Source organism: Micrasema longulum, unplaced genomic scaffold (genome assembly GCF_059751315.1).
Source record: "Micrasema longulum isolate JH-2025_06_02 unplaced genomic scaffold, ASM5975131v1 h1tg000273l, whole genome shotgun sequence".
NCBI classification, from domain to species: Eukaryota; Metazoa; Arthropoda; class Insecta; order Trichoptera; family Brachycentridae; genus Micrasema; species Micrasema longulum.
This window is the reverse complement of record NW_028277477.1, coordinates 99,018-111,171: the sequence shown is the minus strand read 5'-3', so window position 1 is coordinate 111,171 and position 12,154 is coordinate 99,018. Positions and strand designations below refer to the sequence as shown.

At 32.0% G+C, this 12,154-nt stretch overlaps 1 protein-coding gene across 1 annotated transcript in view; it reads right to left on the bottom strand.

Annotated features, from left to right (window-relative positions):
- LOC148282986 (uncharacterized) overlaps nt 1-12,154 on the bottom strand; it is a 134,032-nt gene that overhangs the window by 63,714 nt on the left and 58,164 nt on the right. The gene's annotated exons all lie outside the window — the stretch shown is intronic.

The window sequence follows — 12,154 nt, the reverse complement described above, 5'->3', positions numbered from 1 at the left end:
TTCTTTTTTTCTCTCGCAATATTATTCTTAAACTTTTCTTTGTATTTAAATTTTTTATTTTTTAATATTTATGTATTTATTTCGTTAATATTTTTGGTTGCTTATGTGTATATACCTACTTGTTACTATTGTTATAGTTAGGTAATTTTATAGTTTTTTGTTATGTATTTATATATGTAATTTTTTTTCATATTTATGTTCAATATATGTTAAAGGCAATTTATGCCGTTTATGTAAAAATAAAAAAAATATATAAACGCATCCTCTTGTTCTAACACAATTTAATAATATGTATGATTCCTATTGAGAAACTATTTTTTTAAATGTTACTATATCAATGTCAACTGTTTATTTCTTTAAAATAAATAAATGAGTAAAGATAAAATGGCCAACGATAGGCTATAAGCCCTGCAAATGCCCAGACTTCCGTATTGTCTTCTCAAAGCTGAATCATTGTTTCAATAAATTTGAATTGTTAAGACTTGTGTTCTTAAACTCGTAGCATTATATTTGAATTATTAATTTTGATCAGTGTGCTATACATAATGTTAATAATTGTACTATAACGCACTATATTATGTTGCATGGTGTCCTTATTTCTCCTTAGAAAGTTTATGCTTTGCATTAATTTTATAGTAACAACGGTGAATCAGAGATGCAATTACACCATCTTAGGGTTGAGTACATTAATAACCCCCTGAAACTTTTCAGTTCTTATTAAGGGCATCCCATCTCTTCCGCACTGGTGCAAGTGATGACGTGGTTACCCGTAGAGATCGTTGTGGGAATCTCATCTGTAAGCAATTTATTCGCTAATTACTCGGAGAAACTACCCTTTTACTGGTTACGGGGAAGTTATTTAGGGTAGATCTACGTAAGACAGTTATATATGCTAGTGGTCTTTCTCCGGAATCAAGAAAAAAAAATATTTTAACTCCTAAAAGACTGTGGTAAACAATTCCTTTTGAGCGTGGTGATGTAACATCGTATTACCACAAGCAAAAAACGGAATATTCTAAAGCACAGACATTTGAAAAAAAAAACATGAAAACGATCAGTACAATAATTCCTTTTCCATAATTGAATTGGATTGAATGACACCACAAGAGTCCACATTATAAACACTGAGACCGATTTAGAGAAGTTTATTTAATAGGTTTGTTATTATTTATTTCGATCGCATTTACTGAGATTTCTATATTTATTTTGTATGTACTCGTATAAACATCAACGATTGTTCTTAATGGGTTGGTAACCCCTGTTTCCGAAAGCAAACGCTCGCTTTATTATATTATTGTATACTCGTATGCTTACTTACAATTCAACATTATTTATCTACAACAAAAGTTTCTCCATCTTAATATCTCTTTTATTCTTATTTGCGAAATTATTCGCATATGATTACATAATGACGTGCGGCGTTTGCTTTTAAAACAATTTGTAGTGTTTTTTTTTCTTTTGGATTTAGATAATTGTTTATTCTATGTTTGAGAATATTTGTTAACATGCTGTGGTGTTATTTGTGAAAACCTGTAATTAGCTTTTTTGTTATTTGTTTTTTTTTTATATATGATCATTGTAGCTGTTGGTTAACCGAATAAAGAATAATAATAAAAAATAACGAAGAAATATAATAAAAGACCCAGCAACACTCTCCAACAACAATGACAGCTGTTATCAAGGAGAGATGAGACGGCCACATACTGCGGAAAACATTTTGAAAAGATAATCATGCATTTCTAATTTACAAGTCATTACGATCTTTGAGTCCTGGACGTCCATTGCTTAGAGACTGTTTTTGAAAAATGAGAAAAATATTGTTATTTTTCCGTATCAGAATTTTTATTTTAATCAAGATAATTAAAAAATGCCTACATTGGAAAAACCAAGGTACAATCTCCATTAGCACAGTTGTTGGAAACAAAGTTTCGCCATACGGGAGATGACGGAAATGCAATTATCAAAATTAATGAACTATATTCGAATACGAGTATACTCCTACATACACCTGAACAAGTTGTATAACAGTTTGTCCTACTTTGCGAAGAGATACCATAGACGGGATTCTAATTAGTGAATTCCTCGCAGAGCTTTCGAGATTGAAACCTAAAAATGTAACGAGATAAACTTTTAAGCCCTGTTTAAAAAAAAAAAAACAAATTTTGCGTACGAAAAATTCCACCAGAATAAACATATCACCACAAGAGTCACGAGGGAGTAATATTCATTTGTTCACAAAGGAAAAAAGTTTTTTTGACGAATATGTTAATATTTGTATAACAATTTGAAGTATATTCGTCGTTAACATGTAATAAAAAAAATTCACAGAATTTATCAATTAAAACCCACGATTTGAAATGTAATGAAGATATCTATACTAAGTGCTACAAAATAAGTTCAGGGGAAAGCTATAAATATTTGGGTAAACACATAGATTATATAAAGTTTATATTTGAAGCACTAACTTTGTGGTTATTCATTTTAATAAAATAAATATAATATAAATAAAAGTTACATAAACCTTGACAAAGAAGCTTGTTTGCTTTGAAACCGGTCGGTGAAAAATAAAAATAAGTGGTTAAAAACAAAGTTGGTCTATTTACTTTATTACATAGATTATAAACTAAAATGGAATAAAAACATATGGCTAAACTAACAAACAAACTCAGATATTTATCTTATGTTTTCCAGAGACTGGAAAATATTTAAAGCAAAGAAAAATTAAAAATGTTATATTACGCTTTAATTCAATCTTCAATCACATATGGTATGATAGGATAGGGAGGAGTCTCGGACTTGCATAGTCACTCAATGGAAATTGCACAGAAAATTATTATTAAGATCATGTACAAAAAACATAGACTACTTCCCAGTAATGCACTATTCGTAGAGAGTGGACTCCTTAATTTTAGAAAATTATATTTATTTCAGTGCCTGAAATATGTTTACTAAAGTAGGGAATTATTTAATAATAATTTAAATCGGATTAGCAGTAGATCCGACAGTGTACTGTCAGTTCCAGGATGCAGAACTAAGATCGCACAGAGGCACTCCTTACACGTTGGTCCAATATCTTTCAATCTTTTACCTAAAGAATTACAGAGCATTAAATCACCAATACCGTATAAAGTAGGTTTGAGGTCTTGGATTAGCATGGTAGGTATAGATAGACACCTCTTAAAAAAAATAAAAAAAATGAAATACTGCAAATAAATCCGGTTTTTTTTTCTATCAGTATTTGTTATTTTTTTTTCTTTTTTCTTTCTTCATGGTCATGTCATACCATATTTATATGCTATCAACTTCATTAATCATTAAAAAAGGAATGGCCTACGCTCAGACGCTGAAATCTTTGTAGGCATTTTTTCCAAATCATGATATAGCTTAACTTTTAGATGTATTTTTAAAATGTATTTTTGTAAATAAAATTCTATGTAAATATATGTATGGAATAATAAACAAATAAACAAAACAAAAAAAAATGAACATGTTAAAATCATAAAAATCAAAATCCATTTTACTCAAAAGATAATGAGGGAGTTCAGTACTACGGGAAAGAAATGAAGTTTACACAGTATGTAAAGTGGCCACTCAAACCAGCCAATGACAAGCCATAAGCCCTGTAAATGTCTAGACTTCAATATTTCCTTCTCAAAAATGTTTTCCTGCTTTTGCAACTAATTTAGATGTAAAAAGTGTTGTGATGTAAAAAAAAAAAAATTTTTTTTTAAATAGAGTAAATAATCAATTAGACTAACGTCAATGCCCTATTTTTAATATATTCCTTATGAAGTCTCCCTGTCTTAAACACAATTACGAAACAATTCAAAAACACTTGACCTGAGTTCTGGTTTTATTTCACACACAGAACTGAACAGTTTGGGTAGGTAGGAAGAAATTACCTTAAGGCAATATGCTCCCCTTATACGAGTATGCTTATAAATTGTATTTGTATATAAATTGTTAAATAAATACATGAATAAACTGTTTTCTTTATCGACCAATACACGGAGATTAATTTACTTACTCTGTAAAATTCATTATTTCTACAATCGAAATAATGGAAGTGATGGAAGTTATACGAGTAATTTTAACCGATCGATGACAATTTATAAGTCGTGTAAACGCCCCCCCCCTCCTTATTTAGTTCTCAAAAACGTTATTTATCTCATTTGTAAAATACGACAAATGATTTCATTTCATTATTCAGAATGTTTCTCGCGAATGAAAGCTCGCTTAAACTCATCTTCAGATATGTGCGTTCTTATTTCAATTATTCGTATGGGAAGTTTCAGGAAATATGGAAAACTGAAGAAGTTTATTATTGAGATATGAGAATCCAATATCAGTGTTTCCAAAGCCATGTGACTAAAGTAAAAAAAAAATCATATTAGAAATAACTGAGTGAAAGATGAACAAAAACCCTAAATTGTTAACTGACAGCGTGAACCAAGTCTTGTTCAAATTTGAAGATTTTAATTTTTTTAATACGACGATACTTTGGTTCATTTAATGATAAAACGTCAAATGCCATACAAAATTGCTTTAAAAATGGACTTAAAACTAATAATACTACCATCATGCCATTTCCCCGTAGGGGTAGGCAGAGAGAATGAACCGCCACACACGTCTATCCTGGCATACACTCCTAGCCTCTTCCACATTCATACATCTTGTCATACATGCCCTTCGGTTCTGTCTGTTTTTGACATGACCAGACTTAAGATTTTGGTTTATCTGATCATGCCACGTCTTCCTTGGTCGTCCTCGTCTAATAATTCTTTCATTTTCGCCATATATACTTGTTTTACCATTCTTTCGTCGTCCATTCGTTCTACGTGACCAAACCATCTCAGAGACCCTTTTTTAATCTTATCAATTATACTTGTCTCAGATTTACACTCTCGCCTGATTTCATCATTCGCAACCCTATCAGACATTGATTTCCCACACATTCGTCTAAGAGATCGCATTTCAACCGCGTTCACTCGGCTTTCATCGTTCCTCTGCCAGTTCCATGTTTCAGTTCCATACATAAGTGTTGGGACTAAAACTCCTACGGTTAAAACTAATACGGTATAGTCAATTCATCCTAATTGTTTTGGGTAGTGCCTTTTTTTAATTTGAAATTTATTTATTAACCCATATGGATTATTGCATTCATTTTACAAAAAAAAAAAAAAAAATTTTATTCATACTCCGTTGTTGATAATTATATTTTCTACGCCCTTTGAAAAGTTTGTCTGAATCTTTTGTTTAGTTTTGTCTGGTTGTTTATTGTATAATTTCAGTCCCCAATTTATAAGTCTCGATCGTCCTTGTCTTGTATTCGAATGTTGTTTGCGGTATTATTCTGATTTTCTTAATTTATTAATTAATCAATTTATTTATTATACGGAACAGATATACGACACTGATATCGGCAATTAATTATGATCACACACATCATAAAATATTTTAAAAGAGATGATTTGAATTCACAGACTCGAGTTAAAAAGGTCGATCTGAGAATTCATTTCCTAGTCTGTGTATACGCGGTATAGGTGAGTGACAAAGATAGTTGGTTTGAGAAAGGTGACGTGAATGTCGCAATAATGTTCTAAATGAAAATCATCATGTTTGATTTCACGTGTTTATATTTTTGACGTTAAATTATCAGTGTGACCCTACACGAAGCAAAAATTAGTCGTATGCAATAAAAATATTCCCCCAAATTAACCACTTTCTAGGGGATAAAGAAAATTCATAATTGCACCCCGGGGCCGCAATTATAAACGCTTTCTTCATCATTACATATCGAGACAGTATATAGTAACATCGATGTTTATGTACGAAAATGTGTATATTTGTATGAAAATTAAATGGATCTTCGCGGCAACCTGAAATTGACGATTTTATTTTTTTATTTTCTTTTATTCAGGAAACATGCAGTACGGTTACATAGTTTGATATTTTACACAGTTAGACTCAACTCTAATAGACCAGTGAAGTTATCAATGAAAGTACAAAAAAGGGAAGAAAAAAAAACGTAGTTGGAAGTTGTTTAAAAATTAAAATTAAAGTAAAAAAAGTTATTTAAAAGTTTGTAGTTAGTATTTACAAATAGAAATAATATTAAAAATGAAGATTTTTTTTTGTAAAAGTAATTAAAAGGTGAAGAGGGAAAAACATGCTCAGGTATCTTGATTATTTTTGATACATGAGGTAAGATGATCAACTCGTGGTAGTATTGTGAACTCACGGGCCAGAGGTCCTAGGTTCGAATCCCACTCTACCACAACTCGATATCCATTTTTCCAGCACAAGTTATTTACGACTTTTAGAAAATGGTCTGAAAATTTAAATAATAAGAACTCAAGTATTTCTCTTTTTTTAAAAGAAAAAAAAAACATTCTAAATAAATGTTTTTAGTCAACCATGACGGGAATCGAACCCGAGACCGGAAAATGGTATTACCGCTGCAACACGAGGCCGATAAATCGGCGGCTATTCCTACGCAAAAAAATACGTTGATCGGCTGCTCCGTTGCGTCGAGAAAAAAAAGACAAACACAGTTTTGCATTTATAATATTAGTAAAGATTTAATTGAGAAACTCTATAAAGAAGTCACGATGTAGAGGAATAAAAACGAAACGTTATATTTTTCGTTTGAAAATGGGTTCCACAAATAAAACTGAAATTTTACGAGAACCCAGCCTGACATTTCCGACGTCTTTATATTCCCGGGCGCAATTTCCCTACTCACGTGAGCTTTTCTTCACCGCTTTTCCAACTAGCATTCGAAATAGAAAACAAAAAAGAAAATCCCTTAACCTGATATTAAATTTGTCTATTTTAGAATACCATAAATTGCGCATCGAGAACTGTTTTACTCTCGCTTCTTTTTCGGCCTCGCGGTGTGGTGGTTAGCGCGTTTGCTTATCATGCAAGAGGTTTCGGGTTCGATTCCCGACATAGTTGACATGAAATATTTTAAAAGGTGTTTTTACTCTAGAATATTTCATAGTTCCACCTGAAGCGTAAGACTGATCAGCTTATTCTAATGTAACAAAAAAGATCAAGATAGGTGTACCAATGCGGTGCCCTTTGCACCATTAGGTGCGGAAAGGGTAATGATGATGAAGGTGTTTTTTTTTTTTTTAATTTCAGGTCTGAATGTTATAAATAATTTCTGATTATTTATTCTTTATTAGGTTAGTTACTTACGTTACATTTTAAATTCAAGAAAAAACAAACCACCACGCCGTTCCTCCGTGAGGGTAGGCAGAAAGGAAAGAATGCCACATAAGTCTATCGTTACATACAGATCTCCCTTCCTTTACATGTCCATCTAAAAGTTTTATGGAACTTGGTCATGCCATGTCTTTCTCGGTCTTTTTAAAAAATTTAAATGGAAGTTCAACAAAGATTCATACAATTTGTAAGTAAGCATTGGTATCATTCTTCATATAATATATCCCTATTTATAGAACTCCACCATATTTCATAAATTATATAAAATACGTGTGTAGCTTAATTTAATCAATTTGCATAGTAATTGAGTTAAATATAAGACTAATTGTTTTTTACAGAAAATAAAAGAAAAAATATGTAGATGTAAGAAGTAAAAAAAGATCTAAATTTGTTACATCAAAGAGTAAAAATATTTTTGAGAAGTGAATATGGATGTCTAGGAATTAGGACTTATGAACTTTTATTGGCTGGTTTGAGTGACCACTTTACACACTGTGTAACATTCATCATTCTACCTACGTTTAAACACCCACATTTTCTCAGCTCTTCCATCTGTTGACTTTTGTGAAGTAAAAGAGCCGAAACCTTATCATGTGGGTGAGATTCATTCGGCTAAACCGATTTACTCCAATTAAAATAGGATAGAACGCATTAGTTAAGTATACCTTGACGAAGAAACTTGTATAGCTTTGTAACCGGTCAGTAGAAAAAAAAAAAAAATAAGTGGTTAAATAAAAAGTTTATTTATTTATTTTATTTATCATTTTATTGTATTTTGGTGCTCATTTCGAAATTTGAAAAAAAAAAGACAACGTATATTATGACCATAGAATTAAGAAAAGTCCAGAAGGAGCGTAGAATCATATTTGAATACATCGGACTGTGTCCAATAATTCCCCACTATGCTCTACTTTCGCCGCGCGCATTCGTGAGGTCGCAGCGTAATGTTGCTTGATGGGGAAAAAAAAACAAAACACAAATACAAGGTAAAAAAAAGCAATCTGTTAATTTCTCTAAAATTTTATTGTGCACGCGGAAATATTGATTGACACAACAGATTAGATAAGTAAAGGATCATTTAATAGGAGTAATTGAATTAATAAACTTTAAACTCAAAATATAAAACAAATTTTATTTTACATAAAACGGATATTTTTATACCATGTTAAATAATATTTGATGTTTTGAAGATAATTTCAGTCAAATTTCCACCACAGAGTTGTTTAATCCGAGATCAAAATTTCATTAATTCTTTCATTAGATGAGCAAAGTAGGGTAAAAAAGTTTACTACCCTGGCAACACTAACGAAATTTCCATTTTGTTTCTTCGACAATCTGACAGATGGAAAAATAATTCCATTTTTAAGTGATGCATTTGTTATATACACATTCATTTGCTAATTACACATGAAATGTGATTGCATCCTGTTTCTTGAAGATCCTAGCAGTATTTCTACACTTTAAAAGGACACAACACGGCATAGTTGAATTCAAATCAGGAGTTGCGTACTGAGCGACGACTTCAAAGAAACTAATTGGTCAAAACGTAAACCTACTCATTTATGAGTAGTCGAGTCGCCTTCTGTTTGATGTGCGTATGCGGTTTTTGGACTATTCAAAATTCTATGGTTATGACCTAATGAAATGTTGACTGTTTCAATTATTTTAATATCATACATTTTATAAATAAATAAATGAAGCTAAGTTGGGCAGCTTTCGGCAAACAAAAATATATTTTTGATAATAAGGAAGTCCCTATATACTTAAAAAGACAAGTCTATGAATCGTGCATATTGCCGATGATGACACACGGACTAGAAACCATGTCTCTTAGGTAGAAAAGTAGTCAGAAATTAAAATTCACGCGACGATCCATGGAAAGACAGATGCTCGGTGTATGTCTAAGAGACAGAATAAGAAATAAAGCGCCGAACCGGAGCCATGGATACCATGGATCGTGCAGCAAAATTAAAATAGCAGTGGGCATGACACTTAGCAAGGCAAAATGGTGGCAGGTGAACACCCAGAATAAAAAAGTGGAGACCATGGGCAAGCAAAAGTGTTGGAAGGCCACAGAAAAGATGGGTCGATGACATTGCCTCGATTGTCGGTAAAACATGGATGATGAAAGCGGGTGATAGGAAGGAATGGAGATGTGTGGAAAAGGCCTTTATCTAGCAGCGGAAAGAACAAGGCTGAAGAAGAAGAAGAAGATGAACTAAGAAATAAATGAATTATGTATAAAGTTTGTACATCTGATCTTGAATTATGACCATTAAAATAACTGGCACGAGTCGAGTATTCCCAAGTCGACGCTATCTCATTACGAGAATGTTCCGCTACATACAAATCTTGACATTTTCAGTATTAAACCAGCACGCATCCTCCATACTCGTTTTACGAGGTAAATGATTTAAATTTGTACAGGCCGCGAGTCGCGACTAAATCGCACTCTGATTATGTTTAATTACTCAGCAAATTAAATTAATGACGTCACTTGTATCCAAAAGAAAATGAATTAGGAATTATTTATGCGACAGATCTGCCGTTATTTTTATGAATGGTGACACGATTTTTACGTACTCGTACTTTGATATATTTGAATGAGGAAGTTTAGTTGAGAGGTGAAAAGGCCATTAAAAAACGATTAAGAAGAAGAAGAAGAATGAGGAAGATCAGTTCTACGGGAAACTGGGTATAAAAATTAATTTCCCTTACGCTGTAAAAATGAGGGCATCTAATTTTAAGTTCCTCGAATATGTATAAATATTGCTTATTTAGATATAAAGTTATTTTTTTATTTTACTAAAATAACATTACAAATAACAAAATATTAAGGCGTTATATTGGGACAACATATCAAACCAGGAACTCTTGAGCAATGGATCGACATTATTAAGGCATAATACTCTCCAAAAGCAAGAGAATTTGCCTCTTAAACTTAGTTTTAGTGATGCAAAAGATGTTAATCTCAAAAGTGATATGTTCAGTTGCCTGACTGCTCTTCCAACTGGCATAACCAGAGGCAGGTTGGTTCTGGAAGCTTAAAGATAAAACAGTCTGTGCTGACTGTGTTAGAAATAATCACCAGGAACATAAAAATGGATTCTCTCTAAAGTGGCTGATATCTCGATAAAACCTCTCACGTCTGAAAAAAATGGGCCAGTGTGAACCCATCCCTTAACTGTTTTGGTCCCAAGTATGCTCAAAAAGAATGCAATGGGGTAAAGCTACGGATAACTACCATATTCCCTCATGTAGAGATACCTCCGATTTTTTTAAACTCTCTCCAACATGAGGGAATATCTCGTCTTGTGCGGACTTTATATCACCGAGGCATTCTCAAGCCTGGTCCAAACCAACGAGTTGTACAGGATTCTGAGTACACGGAGTTGCCATGTGTTGTGATAGATTTCCGGTTTTTGGAAAGCCATTTTTTTCAACATTTACCAACTTTTGACAGCTACGTTGTTCTGTTTTCAAATGTCAGGGCAACTCACCGATAAGAACTTGTGGCGTCACGGGCAGATTAATTACAAAACCTTACAAAATCAAAGCGATCAGAATACACATAAAAAACCACTGAATATTCTTATTACAAATCACAGTAAATCGAATTATTACTTTGAGCAGTAATGTAATTATCAAAGTAAAACTTAAGATATATAAACGATATGATAGTTAATTAATTAATTAAATAATGAATTAATAAATTAATGTGAAATCGCAGATCTAAGGCTTTAAATATTAATTTGATGACATTCATATACCTATATTTATATATATTTATTTCACAAAAATTAAAGGAACGATGTTATGAGGTTGTCCAAATGTTTATGAAAAAATACTTCTTCACTTTCTAGGTAATTCATCATCATTCCCTTTCCGCACCTAATAGTGCAAAGGGCACGGCACGACACCTATCGTTGTGTATCTTGATTTTTTTTTTTTTACATGAAGGTGAAATGATCAGTCTTACGCTTCAGGTACCAGTCATTGATTGATTATTTTACGTAATGGGAATCCTTAAGATATAATATGAATCAAATTTGTATAAAATTGTATATTATTGTAATATTTTATATTTTTTTGAAAAGAAAATAAAGAAAAATATAATTTCCAGGACATTTCTAAATCAATTGGTTTTATTGTACTTCCATCTGATTCTGATTAACCACTTGATTGTATATAAATCCGGGATTTTATTTCCTTTTTTCAATTTCCAACCAAAACTAGGGCAAGTGACGTAATTGTATGACGAGGGTTCGTTTCAGACGTCAGGGCTGTAGAGGGGGGGTTGGATATATCTACTACCCTTAAGTTAAGTGCTGCGATAAAAGGTTGGCTCCTTGTTCAGTAGTTACATTGCCAACGGGGTGTGAAACGTCCGGGAAACAGGGGATGTAAGTTGTGTCCGAAGATTTCTTTTTCATTTGTTCCTGCTAGTTCAAGATGTCACGTGGCTGTTTTAAAGAAATACAGGCTTTTAATTTTATAGCTACATATTATCATTGATTATATTGTTAGTAGAGAATTGACATATGGAACTAGTTGTCTTGTTGATAAAACTTCTTCTTCAAAATAAATACACTTTTGTTGGTTTATTAAAGCGTCTAATTAACTATAAATATACTGGTATAAACTGGTAATGTTGTTTTACTTTAAACATTTTTTTATTTTTATTTGATATCAATACATTAGGTGTTAACATAAGTTGTGTCCATTTTTTTCCAAATATAAAAATGAGTGTCGAAAGTATAACAAAATGGCAAAGTTTATACTTCATTCAAAAGAAAATTTTCTGCTCTAAAAAATATTGTATTTGCCTTTTCGTTACATGCATTATTTAATTTGATTACGAGCCTTCAAAATGGAATGTCAAGTAGACGAAAGTGAGCGTTTTTGACACCTCTTCTGTTCG